This window comes from Terrapene carolina, unplaced genomic scaffold, assembly GCF_002925995.2.
Source record: "Terrapene carolina triunguis isolate 2854851 unplaced genomic scaffold, T_m_triunguis-2.0 Scaffold588, whole genome shotgun sequence".
Classification (NCBI taxonomy): Eukaryota; Metazoa; Chordata; order Testudines; family Emydidae; genus Terrapene; species Terrapene triunguis.
This window is the reverse complement of record NW_020664939.1, coordinates 170,034-183,727: the sequence shown is the minus strand read 5'-3', so window position 1 is coordinate 183,727 and position 13,694 is coordinate 170,034. Positions and strand designations below refer to the sequence as shown.

The 13,694-nt window shown below is 57.0% G+C and overlaps 1 protein-coding gene across 1 annotated transcript in view; it reads right to left on the bottom strand.

The window, feature by feature from the left end:
* Nucleotides 1–11,451, bottom strand: part of HUWE1 (HECT, UBA and WWE domain containing E3 ubiquitin protein ligase 1) — a gene marked incomplete at its 3' end in the record, with an annotated part of 37,248 nt that extends 25,797 nt beyond the window's left edge. The window contains exon 1 of the mRNA XM_029913332.1: nt 11,311–11,451. The remainder of the gene's footprint in view (nt 1–11,310) is intronic.
* Nucleotides 11,452–13,694: the final 2,243 nt, after the last annotated feature.

Here is a 13,694-nt window from a genome sequence, read left to right as displayed (position 1 = left end):
CTAGGACTCCTGGGTTCTAGTCCCAGCTCGGCGGCGAGGGGAGCGGAACGGGGAGCCAGGACTCCTGGGTTCTAGTCCCAGCTCGGCAGCGAAGCGAGAGGAACGGGGAGCCAGGACTCCTGGGTTCTAGTCCCAGCTCGGCAGCGAAGCAAGAGGAACGGGGAGCCAGGACTCCTGGGTTCTAGTCCCACCTTGGCAGCGAAGCAAGAGGAACGGGGAGCCAGGACTCCTGGGTTCTAGTCCCACCTTGGCAGCAATTTCCTCCCTGGGCTCCCTAAGGCGAGCCAGGCGAAGCATTCGGGTCCCTGGGCAGAGGCTCCTCATGCAAATTGTGAGCTCGGCCAGGGCTACACTACGCAATTACTTCGGCCCCCGAGCTGGACAAGCCCGTGCACCGGTGTACACAGTGCTAGGTCGGCGGGCGACGAACCCACCTGCCCGCGTTACGACCGCCTCATCTCTTGCTTCACATGCCCGTCGCCAGCTCTTTTGGGGCCGTGCTGGGCGACGAACGGGGCCGCCGACCGAAAAGCCCACGCTGGGTGCTTTAAGACACTAGATGAAGCTGGTGGCCAGGAGACAGGCACGAAGCAGCAGGTGTGGCAGACTTCTCCTAGATTGCTAGACCCGCTTGTCGGAAGTGCCAAAGACCCCCGACTCCCTGGCCAGAAGAAAATGATCGAAGCAAAGGAACCCAGCTTGCCAGGGAAGAGAACAGCAGAGACTCACGGGCTCTTGAACCGAGCAGAGAAAGGCAGACCAAGGCTCTACACCTGCAGGACACAGACCAAGCACCAGTTTCTAACAGTTGAGGGGAATGAACCACTGGCACAATGTCCCGAGGGAAGCGACCAACTCTCCCATCGCTTGGTGTGGCGAGATCAAGACCACTTGCCTTGCTCCAAGACAGGCAAGTTTAGGGCTCTGGGGGAAACTGATGTGCGTTGTGACATTTAGATGTACCCAGGATCCTTCTAGCCTTCTGCCCACCATCCCAGAGCAGAGCCACGGCCGGGCTGGCCTTAGACCAAGGCTCGGTCTCAGTCAGTGGCCGGCACCAGCCGCGTCAGGAGACGTTGTAAGAAGCCCCGAAGTTATGGTTTAAGTTTCCCTTCCAGATAACCAGAGTTCGGCTCAAGCCAAAGGAGGAGAATTTAGATCCCTTCCAAGAGCTTCTTTAATTTGTATAGTAACTCTGGACGTTCTTGTGACCGGTACATGTGTCCACGCCTGCTAAGCTCTTGGCCTCTTGCAGCCAGGAGTTCCACCGGTTAACTGGGCGCTGTGCACTTAAAGGAAGTTTTCTTTGATCAGTTTGGAGTTAGAGGCCATTGGGAACCCAGGAGTCCTGGCTCCCAGCCCCATGGCCCTCACTCGCTACAGACCCAGGAGTCCTGGTTTTGCAGCACTTCCAACGTGACTGAATAAACTGGACGACACATTCAAAAAAAGAGAGAGAGAGAGAGAGAGAGAGATTGGAGGAGCACAGCAAGGGCCGCTTTGTGTAAAGCAAGGCAGCAAAGAGACTGGCTCTAGTTTAAGCAGGAATTAATTCAGGGAAGTCCCATGGCTGCTGTAAAGAGGAGGCCAGACATCTTCACAGGCCGCCAGGACAAGTGTTTGAAAGGCAGGTCTTGGGAGGAGCAGCAGCCAAGGGCCACAGGTGGCCACGCGTCACAGCGGGGCTGGGCCAGGAGGGAGGTGTATTAGCCCACCCGCCAGTTGTACACAAGGGAGGCCACCTTCCTGGAGGCCGGGGAAACGTACTGGTCGGAGACATTCTTTACCGAGGCCAATTTCAGAGCTCTGCCCTTCTGGAGCCCAGCCAGCATTCCTCCCCGCCCAAAGGAAGTCATTAATTATAGCCTGACCGAGCATAGGACCGGGAACCAGGCCCTCACAGATCACACAGTCCCATGCCTCAGTTTACCCTTTCGAAACTAGCCACATTAGCTCCAACAGCCTGCAATGCACAGGAGGTCAGACTAGACAGAACTAAGGGTCCCTTTTAGGTCCAAAACACTTTCACACCCCATGGGGGGGGGGGGGTTAGATTAAGTTCCTCCGGCCAGGACCTGCTCAGCTCATGCCTCTAGACGCCATGGTCAGGCCAACCTGAACGATCACAGAGGAGCCTTCCGGCCACATAAGCTAGGAATCCAGATCTCCCCCCCTTTTATAGAAGGGACGCTCAAGGCATAGACAGGCCAACCGAACCCAGGAGTCCTGGCTCGCGGTACCAGACGCCAGCCAGAGGCACGGCCGACTGCTGCACCGCCGGTCAGGTCTTTAGGGGAGACCGTCCTGGCTCGCAGAGCCTGCCCCACGGCAGATTGAGTTCTAGCGGCCAAGGAGCTCTCCTGCCACGCAAGGGGCACCAGAGCACAGGACCCGGGACAGGGGAGGGAGGCAGCCGGATGGGAGAAACATAAGGAGACAATGAGCCAGTCCTGGCCTGATAAGGTTCTAGCCCAGGCAGCCCACGTGACATCATTTTGCTCCCCCAAAGGGCAGGTGGGTGCCATGCGCTGGGACCTTTGTGCCAGGATAAGAGCCATGGTTTGATTCCCAGGCCGGAGGTGGGGGGACAGTTGGACGAATGTCATCAGTAAGAAAATCTGACTGGGGGGTGTATCTTGGGCCCCATCTGCTCAAACAGTCCCAAATGTGGACCGCTAACCCTATCCCGGGTCCGTATGAGGGGCACCAAATTTCAAGGCAATCTGAGTAACTGTGCGGATTTGTCACTCGTTTTAACACCCGCCCCTTTGATCCGGGCGCAGGCCGGTGGCTGGGACCAGCTTTTCACGTGTCTAGATTGTGAACTCCTCAGGGCAGAGACCTTCCGACTAGGTGTCTGTCCAGCACCCCACGAAGCCGGGCTTTTCTCAGGCCCCACAGCCGAGCCACGGGGGGCTAAAAGCTTCGCCCCTGGGCTGGAGCTGCCGCCATCTCAGTCAGCCTGGCCGAGCAACGTTGCTCTGCAGCGTTTCAATGAACGGGGCCACAGCGACAGGCTCCCATTGAAAGCTCCTGCCCCTCTTCCGATGGCGACGGACTCGGGCTCCAAGCCTGGGCTTCGGATCACTGCTAAGTTCGGCCACTTTTCCCAGCACCGCGTCCTACGTTCCGGCTAGGCCCTTGGGAGAGGAGCTTTCGCAAGCGTTCGCTCGAGTCAACGCAGCCTTCAGCACAGAAACGCCGCGCCTCCCCCCCAGGCCGGCCCGGAAAAGCTGACAACGCACTTCCTGCTGGATGACCCAGTTTGCCACAGAGAAACCAGCCTTCGATGGGAACCAAAGCACGGTCGTGGGCCGGGACCCGGCCGTACACACCCCGCTTGGCGAGGCCTGGGATCCTACCCCGCCAGCCCTCTGCGCCAGACGTCTCAGGAGGCCGCAGGCCAGTGGGCCCCCATCGCACCAGGCTGGCTGGCTTAACTTGGCAAAACAACCGTTCCCAGAGCCTGCTGCTCCTCTCTGCTCCAGCCGCAGGCCCTGAGGCTGTGGGGCAGATTGCGTTAGCTCCTCTCCTCACGCTGGCTGGTTTTAAAAGCCACCCGGCTACACTTCCGCACAGCTCCCAGCTGAGCCGGGGCCGCTGCTCAGATGCCAGGCTTCCTCCAGCTGGGCACGGCCCACAGACACCCACCCTTTCCTACCCCTCGAAGAGCCATGCTCCAGCCTGAAACTGAAAGCAAAACTCGCTCAGCATCCCCAGCTGAAGAGCCGCTGCACACAGCACGGGCGACACTCACCAGACCGCCCCACGGCAAGAGACCCATGCATCCGCTTCCCACAGTCAAACCTGTTCAGATTTCCTCCTGCCCCCCACCCCCTAGAAGGGACCAGGGCGTCCTCCTCCATAGACTTCCTCCCGGGGATTTGCACAGACACCTTGCAACCCGCAGCTGCTTAGTCACCGGCATGACTCCACGAGGAGTTTTCGTTTCGGTTCTGGAACGAGAGAGCCCTCAGCCCCCGCCCAATAAAGAGCTGCCCGCTCACGCGGCAACGCCAGAAATATAGGCCAAAACCTGGAGCGCGCCAGGGCTTCCAGCCCCCTCGTTTGCAGCCTGCCTGCTGTGACTCACAGCTCCAGCAGCAGATCAGGCAGCGGTGCTGCAGCGAAGCTGGCGCTAGACGAAGCCCACGTGCTGCGGAGTGGGGAGCTGCCGGGGCACTGAACCTCGGAGCCTCCCCCAGCAAAGGGGCAGCAAGGAACAGCACATGGAGGACGGAATGAAGGGGCCGGGCGGGGTTTGATCCCTGGCTTTTAGATACTTACACCGCACAGGGGATGGGCATGTCTCTCAGTCTGTAGGTCACTGATCCCCACAACCTCCTGTGCGGAAGGGCAGTGCCAGTAGCAGCTCTGCCTCAGTTTCCCAACCTAAGAGTCTCAATTCCCAGGCTAGCACCCTAACTGCCAGACAGTCCTGCTAAGGCCCGAGGGGCGCATGGCGTTCACCCCGTCTGACCCCTGGATGGCCCTGAACTCATTCCTAGTGGAACTAGAGCAGAGCTCTTTGAAAAACATCCCGGCTGGACTTTGCCAGCGCTGGCGAATCCAGCGCGACCTTCAGCAAGCCATGCCAGCTGTTAATTCGCCTCCCTGTTAAAAACGTGCATCTTCTTTCTCCTCTGAATTTGTTAGGCTTCAACAGTTGGCTGGATCTGAGAGGGCTCTTCAAACTGGGATCGAGTGGCCCCTTTGCCTTCTCTGTGAGGTTAACCAGAAAGAGCGAAAACAGTGAGAAGTCCCTGTGGCACCTTAGAGCCTAACAAATGTATTGGGGCATAAGCACAAGTCAGACATCAAGAATTATAACATTCAAAAACCAGTCGGAGACCACTTCAATCTCCCTGGACACTCAGTGCCAGACTTAAGAGTGGCAATTCTTCAACAAAAATCTTCAAAAACCGACTCCAGTGAGAAACTGCAGAACTGGAATTCATTTGCAAACTGGACACCATCAAATTAGGCCTGAATAAAGACTGGGAGTGGCTGGGTCATTGCAAAAAGTAATCTCCCCCGGTGATACTCACGCCTTCTTGTCAACTGTTTGAAATGGGCCACCTTGATTGCACTGGCCTTGTTAGCACTACAAAAGTGATTTCCACCCCTTCTTGTCAACTGTTGAGAGCAGCCCACTTCCACCTTCATTGAATCCGCTCGTTAGCACTGACCCCCCACTTGGTAAGGCAACGCCCAGCTTTTCACGGGTTGTGTATTTATACCTGCTACTGGATGTTCCACTCCATGCATCCGATGAAGTGGGTTTTAGCCCACGAAAGCTTCTGCCCAGATAAATGTGTTCATCTCGAAGGTGCCACAATGACTCCTCGCTGTTTCTGCCGATACAGACCAACACGGCCACGCCTCTGAAACCTGTCAGAAAGTGACCCACACAGGGAGCTCAAAGGGATGTTTTCCAATCCTCCCTCTCCAGCTGATCGACATCCGCCTTGAATCGTGGGCACCAGAACGGGACACAATATTCCTGACACTGGTGCGACCGCGGCTGATCCAAAGATAACAGAACCTCAGTCATTCCCGTGTGAGGCGGGCGAAGTCAGGTGTCTCTCAAGTCCTCATCTCCACATAAGGTTTCCTAGCCTAGCGAGAACATCAGCTCCTTGGGGCGGGGACCGTCTCTTCTAGGGACACTGCCAGGCAAGCAGCACTTACTCATTCTGCTCACACCCCACCCTGCTAAGCGCCTGCTGGGCAACACGCAGCGCTCAAGGCAGAACCCCGCACTGGTGCGAAGTCTGGGGAAGATTTTGGTTGCGGTGGTTTTGGCATTGCGGTAGCCACGTCGAACAAAGACAACGAGACGCAGGATGGGAGAGGAACAGGGGCACCAAGAGGGAAAAGAGTCACTCGATGGGGCAGCGGGAATAGACCCCGGGTACAGTATGTTGCTTCAGCCTGCAAGAGCCCCCACTCACACCCATAGCACGTTGGTCGGACTGTGCAGTGACACTTGTCACCTAACACGTGCCACAGGGGCAAGGTCCTGGCTGCTGTGAGCACTCGGTTGCCGGAGGTTTTGACGTCTCAGACAACATCGGAGCCGTGCAGGGCTGTATTTCATCAGAGACTAAAAGGTGGTCTCCCCCCAATATCTGAGGCAGAAGGAAGTGCAGCCACCTCTGGTGCAGAGAGCAGCAGCTAAACAGAACACAGCAAGCTGCAGACAGTGAGAGAGGGGGAATTCTGGGCCACCGGGGAAGCCCCGTGAAGAGCAATACAGGATCTGTAGCATCTTACTTAAGACTTTGGGCTGTTTTTGTTCTGTTTGTGCAGCACCTAAAACAAGAGGCTTCTGGGACTGCCGCCATACAAGTAACCCGCGCAGAGCAGATGGGACCTTGGCTGAAGATGCCAACGATGTGAGGAGCAAGGCGCTCCGAGAGACCAATGCAATTTGAGTCCAGCGTGATAGGGGAAGACAGAGTGCTTAAATCCAACAGGGGAGGTGGCAAACTCTTCCGGGTCAGCGCCCCTGTTTGAGCTACAAATCCTGCTCGGCCATCTCCACTCTTCGAACGTTGCTGGGGTCTTCAAACACACTTTCTGGCTTGCGGTTTTCAAACAGGCTGGTTTGCTTCAGGTCTTGAGAGCAAAGCACAGTCGGAGCGGAGCACAAGTCACCCGACGGTAAGGACGAGGGACCCCTTTGAGCCAAGATCAAACCGGAGACATCCTGGGCCAACATGGCCCACGCGTGCCAAAAGCACAGCCAGAAAGAGAGACCCACGGATCTCTCATTGAACACCTCCTCTCCGGGTCTTGAAGAACATTGTTAGCCTCCAGCTACAGTCCCCGTCCCACTGCTGAGCTAACGAGGAGGTCTTGGACAGTCAGTGGAGGTGCCGCTCTTGTGGGCCGCACAGTCTGAAGCCACCCAACCGGTTCCTGCCCTTCCAAAGGGAGCCGGCCCCTCGGAAGTGTTAAGGCTAGAAAGGAACCGTAGATCTAGTCCGATCTCTTGTACGGCGAGACACAAGACTCCTGAGCTGAGCTCAATAAGGTGCAGTTGAACAAACATCCCTCTTACAGATACGCCCAGTCTCGACTGAAGACCTGCGTGTGATGGAGACTCACATACCAGATCCCTGCCCGTCTGTCCCAATGGCCAGCAGCCTACTTCTGATTTTCATCCATCGTGGACCAACTCCGAGCCAGTGATCTCAACCTGCCTCATGGCTAGATCCAAGAGTTGTCCGAGGTCACATCTCTTCTCCCCAGGCTGCGGTTAAGTCACTTCTTAACCTTCGCTTCCATAAAGCTACTTCAGTTGCTCACCACACGAACCTTGAATGGCCCCCATGGTTCTTCTCCGAACCCTCTCCTAGTTTTCCCAGCGTCGTTCTAGATCCACAGGGGCACCAGACCTAGACGCAACCTCCCAGGGAAGCAGCCCCATCTCTGCAAGGGATGAGGATCTGTTTTTCTAAAGCACCCGGCGTAGCTGCATCCTCACGTTAGCTGCTGGGACTGCCTGGCACATGTAAAATATTCCACCCGCCTGTCTCAGCCTTGCCACTAACAGCTCCAACGACTGCCATCGATCAGTCACACGTTAGCCTTCAGCATGCGCTAGTCAATTTCTCGCATCCTGCCCGACAGCAACCGCAGCGCACACAGCGCTCCGCACAAGCGCCTTCCCGTTGCCAGGTGCTGTATGGAGGCTCACGGCCTCACAGCCTAACGAAGGCCGGGGAGAGGAAACACGCCTGGAGACGTGAAGCCAGCAAGGCAGTGATAGAACCCAGGAGTCCTGCCTCCCACCTCAGCACCCCTTGTTCCTCACTACGCAGCCACCGTTCTAGAGTGAAATGAAAGCACTCGGCGTAGAGGGAACTGGGTGTGTATTTAACATCCCCCCCACACCCCCAGTCAACACCCCATGGCTTGGAGCATCCGTGGGAAACCACCAGACGAAGACAGCTACTGCGCTAACGTGAGCTATAGTCCAGAGAGGTTCCTTGATGGGACACCACTGCCCTTCTCCGCGAATGTCTAATAGTTTCCCCTGCCTACACTTAACACCTACAATCAATGGGAGAAACAGGCTCTTTGGTTTGCTGAACGAGGGGCCAGATTGGAGGGGGTGATGGAGGGGGGGGACCAGACACGACCTGCAAAGGCAGGGGGACAGGTGCGTGATCAGCCAAGTGTTTTAAGTGGCAGGATTTCAGTTGGACAGCGGCCCCTGAAGTTTGTAACTTGCCATTCCATGGCCAGAAGGGATCATCCAAGCCTGTCCTCCAGGCTAACACAGGCCAGAGGCTTTCACCAGTTCCCCCCAGGGGTGGAGCCCAACAACTTGTATTCAGCAAAAGCACACCCCGAAAGGCAGCCAGTCTGGATGGGAGACTCCATCTCCGTCCCGGGAAGTGTCCCCCAAGAGTTCATCATCCTCTTTTAGAAACAGGCGCCTCATTTGCAGTTTGCGTTTGGCTGGCTTTAGCTTCCAAGCGGTGGTGGTTCCACCTTTCGCCACTAGAAGGGGCTTCGTGCTGAAGCCTGGGATGAAGGTACTTAAGACACTGCTCAGGGAGTCTGACTGGTCGTTAAGCAGAGTAGATCAGGATCACGTCAGGCTCCTTTCAATATTTGCTCACCCAAGACCTACCCGGGAAGAACCAGCTACCGCTGCCAAGTACAACGCAGTGGTTAGAGCGCCCGGCTGAGTGCCAGGACTCCTGGGTTCTGTGCCCTGCTCTATTCCGGTCACTGACAAGGTGGGACCACCAAGCCTCAATTTCCTCACTGATTAAACAGGCAGAAGTTTGAGACACAGGATGCGCAGAGATACTCTGACCCGTGGTCTCTCTACCCCGGAGCAATTTATTCGGCACAGGTTCTAGACGTGGTGACGGCAGTACACGGAAGGCTGCAGGCATTAGGAGTGAGGCCAGCTCTTCCGAAGCACACCCTTAAGAAACTGCAGAGGTTGGAAGGCACATTTACACATTTTTGCCCAGGGGTCTTGTCCTCCACACCAGAAGCAGAGCGCTTGGTTAGAGAGGAGAAATCTGCCAATCCCTTTAACGAGGGGCGGGGGGGGGAGAATACACCCATCCACTCACTCCAACCCGCTGGCTCATCTGGAAAATCGCTCCAGCGAGCTGACCAACAAGTATAGCAAGTTTAGTAACTCGGCCATTATGACACACATCAGATTAAGAGTTTCTGAAGGATCCAGGGCAGAATTGGTTCCACCAGTGATGTCCTATCTATCTGGCCATGTAACCACTACTTAGCTATTGCTGAGGAAATGTGTCAGACACCAGGCCACAAAGCCAGTCTAGTACGTCTCTCCGCACACACACACACACCCCCAACGGCTGCCTGCAGGCTCTGATCCTTGCTCCAATCAGTTTCATGGTTCTCTAAGATGCTGGCATTTAAGAGACTGAAAAAAATGACATCTTGGACTCGATTATCCTGAGTCTCCCATCAGCTGACAGTGGACAATGCCTGGAGGGCTGGCGGGCTCCAGTCCTGGCACAGCTCCGCCGAGTGAGCCTGCCTCCGGGACCGGCTCGCCGTTACTCACAGGTGTGCCAAAGCAGGGGGAGTTGAAGTGGAAAAGGTTCTTTCAACTCTGTTTGATTCACAAGGCTAAATATGGGATCCCATAGTGACGCTGCATTTTAATAGGTACGCCAAGCCGTCTGAATCAGCCTTTCTTCAAAGAAAAACGATAGCTCCCCCCCAGGGCTAACCCCGAGCCTCACAGACAAGCCAAGAGATTGCAGAACGCCGCTAAATAGGTATTACACCCATTCCAAAGCACAGGGCAAAGCAGAGCGGTGCTGCAGGCAGTGCACATACACTGGCCTTGGCTCAGGGACTGAAACGGGTCAGGCTGGTCTGAACGCTTACAGAAAGGACCACCACTTGAACCTAAAACATCCAACCTTGCAGCACACCCCCTCCACGTGCTGTCCTCTGGGTCCTGACTAACGAAAGGCACCAGAAAGTTAGGTGACTTGACAGAGGTCACAGTCAGTGGCAGAACTGGAAACGGAACCCAGGAATTCTGGCTCCCAGCCCCCCCCCCCCCGCTCTAACCACTAGACCCCACTGCCCTCCCAGAGACAGGGAAAGAACCAAGGAATCCTGAATCCTAGTCTCCCCTGCTCTAACCACTAGACACCACTCTGCTCCCGGAGTTGGAGAAAGAACTCAGGAGACCTGACACCCAGTACTTCACACCAGGAGCACTCAAGCCGGAGTGGGGGGTCATCCCACAGGTGTTGGGGTATCAGACCACCCAGTCTCTCTCGCAGGAGAGCTAACAAGGCCTGCGCTAACCATTAATTAGACACACTCCCTTCCCTACACAGTGATCAAACATACATTCTTCAGGCAATGTAGCAGTACCGAGAGGAGTCCGTTGTCCCTGGGACTGTCGGCCCGCTCAGGGCCTGTAATTGCGGGGAGGGGCTGTTTCTAGGGCTGAGCTGCTCGGACATACAGTTCCGCTGCATCACATCGGGCGCGACCACACCTGGATCTAACTGGACTTAATCAGGCAACTTTCCGTCCTGCTGCAGGCTGGAAGTTTGGGAAGAACCTAGGAACCCCGGAGTCCTGGCGCCCAGCCCCGCCACCTGCACTAACCCACTCCACCTCACCTCCGCCCAGAGCCAGAACGCATAAGACGCTGAAAACCCCCGAAGGTCTTGCTCTAACACCCACCACCTTCAGCACATAGTCCATGCGAGGATCTCCAAGCACATCACCAGGGGACTGGTCAGCACCAGCCTTATTTTCCAGAGGGAGGATGCCCTGGCCAGCACCCAGAGCTGACGCCAGGGCTTTCAGAGCCAGAACCCCTCACCTACAGCCACCAGGCCCCCTCCCTGCAACAGAGACAGCACTGTCTGGAGGCCAGAGCTCCAGGCTTAGTTCTGCCTTGTTGTGAGCTCAGACGTGCCTCAGTTTCCCCTCCCACCAACTCCTTGGGACAGGAGCGTTCTCCCCACGCATCTGTGCGGGCCCCAGCACACAGGCGGCCTCCCTGATCTCGAGCAGGGCACCCGTCAGAATCCAGATCAATCCAGAGAGAACACGCCTGCCGGCTGCAGTGTTGGCCAGTTCACCATGTGCCCTCTGCCGCACACGGGTCCTTACGCCCCTTAATCGGAGGAGCCTCAGCGGCGTGACCACCGTCTCCTCTCGCCACAGACAGGCAACCGCACCTAGAGCTCGCCACCAGAGCAAAGCACCCTGCTAGGTCACCGACAAGCTGATGGACGCAAGCGCCAGCGGCGCGCGGACACTCACCTGGAATCACAGCCAGTCCATGCTCGGTCCGGTCTGCTATCCGAATCACTAATCCAGCACCCACACTTCGCCCCAGCCTGCCAAGGGAAACACCTTCCGGTTTTCGCGGTCGTTCTAATCCACTTCGACCAGACTAACTGAGGGCCTAGGAGAAACCGAAGACACGGGTGAGATATATAGAGACCTCAGAACGGGCACGGGGCAGAGGCCAGACCATGGATACCTGGATATTTCATTATACGGGGTTAAGAACAGATACGCCCCTAGCAAGCGAATTGGGCAATATATTGGGGGACAAGTCGGAGCAACTAAAGGGCAGACAGGAAGGCAAGTGGGGTACCTATAATTCCATCCCATTCACCCTAGGGGATTCCTGCCTGGCTTATTTACCCTTCCCACCATACAACACCCAGGAGTTACCTGATAACATTCATAAGCAACTGCTTTAATATGAAACAAGGAGAAGTACCTCTTCACTCACACACACACCCCGTTAACCTGTGGAACCCACTGCCACCTCACTGAGGTGTTGTGAAGGCCAAAGGTAGATAACGGGGGCCCAAAAAGAACTAGACAGCCATCGATGGAGCTATCCTCCATGAAGTTATGAGCCAAGACGGTCAGGGATGCTTGGGGCGTCCCGACTCTCTGACGGCCAGAAACTGGGAGGGGAAGATTCGGGGGGGACTGCTCTGTTCTGTACGCTCTGGGCCTGGCCACCATAGGAGATGGGATACTGGGCTGGATGGACCATTGCTCTGCACCAGTCTGGCCCGGCGTATGTTCTCACCTGCTACAAAGCAGGAAATCGGGGGGTGATCCACGGTGAGCTAGTCTTACCCACCACCCTAGACAGAGTTGCTTCCCACACCACTTCAGCCACGCTGAGAAAAGCGCTGAGTGGTGTTATTCCCGCAAACGAAGCAATAGAGAGCTAGGCAAGCCCTAGTCACCCAAGAAGCATCCTGCCCTAACGGAGGCACGATGGTTATTTACAGGGGTCCCCCAGCTCTGCACATCAAGCGGCTGGGAACCCCCAAACCGTGCTGAAAGCCGGCAGGAGGCTGCGGCAGCCGGAACTTTTGGCAGCTCTGGGACGAGCCTGGGCAGCCCGGCGGTGCTAGAACAATCCCCGCCCCCGTGCTAGGCTTGTCAATTGCTCCAGCGATTTCAGCAGCCCTACTGCTCTAGAAGTTCCCCGCCCACTAGCCCTGCTGGGTACCGGGCAAAGCTGGGCACCGCTCAGGGCAAAAAAGGGGAGGGGAGAAAAACCTCCCCCTGAGCTGCCACTTCAATTTAGACCCAGAATTGGGGGGTTCTGCAGCTTTGCCCCACATGCAAAGTGCGGTAAGAACTGCCAGCTCCAGGTGCCCCCACTCTCCTGGAGAGATTCCTACGGCTTGGCCTGGGAGGGGGGAGCCCCATAGCATCGCTCCCAGCTGGGCGGGTGGGGAGGGTTTTCCCCAATTACAAAGTTTCCTGGTGGGCTTCCCACTCAGACCTGGAGGTGGGGTGCCATTCTCCCCCTCTCAAAGAAATCAGGGAGACCTCCCTGACCCACCCTCTTTCACATCTCCCTACCCAGGCAGCACCCGCCAAAAGAACCCTCCCCTTTGGGTGAGAGTCATATAGTGTCTCCTCCCCACCTCCCACTAGCTTCAGGGGTCCCCCTTTGAACTCTTCACTCCCACAATCATCCCCTGTCTTCGGGGGACATCCCCGCCCAGGTTTCGGGGGGCATGGACGTCCTGTTATGGAGTTATGGGGAACTGGGGCAAATACTCTGCAAGGAGGGAGATGGGGAGGACGGGTTCCAGGGAGAAGTCCCTGTGGGAGGTAGCAAGTTCAGTCCTGGGGGATCCCAAGGGGAGGCAGGATCTCTGCCCAGGAAGGGGGAACGACAGGCTCCCTCATAGGAGGGAAGGTTTTGCGGGAGAGGGGAGGCCAGGAACTGAATGGGGGGAGATGGACCCTCATGGGGGGAACCCATCCTGCACGGATTGGGGGGGGGGGGGGGGGGGCCCCCCCACAGGGGGGGGGGGGGGGCAGCAGTCTATGGATGGATGGTGCAGATCAGGCTTGGGGGGTCTCCATGGGGAGATCTGGGATGGGGGGGGAAGGTAAGAGAGGGGCAGGCTTGCTGGGGAGGGCAGGGCTCTATGGGAAGGGGAAAGCAGGTCTCAGTCACGGCATGGGGGAGGGGTCCCCGCGGTGGCTCTGTCCCTGTCCAGGGGGAGTAGGTCCCCATGAGGGAGGCAGGTCAGTCTGGGGGGAACAGGTCTCCGTGGGAAGCAGAGTCCCCTCTCTCCTATGGCGGCGGCGGCGCGCTCCCCATCTCCCAGCAGGCATCAGGTCTCCCCTCTATCCCGGGGGGGGGGGGGGGG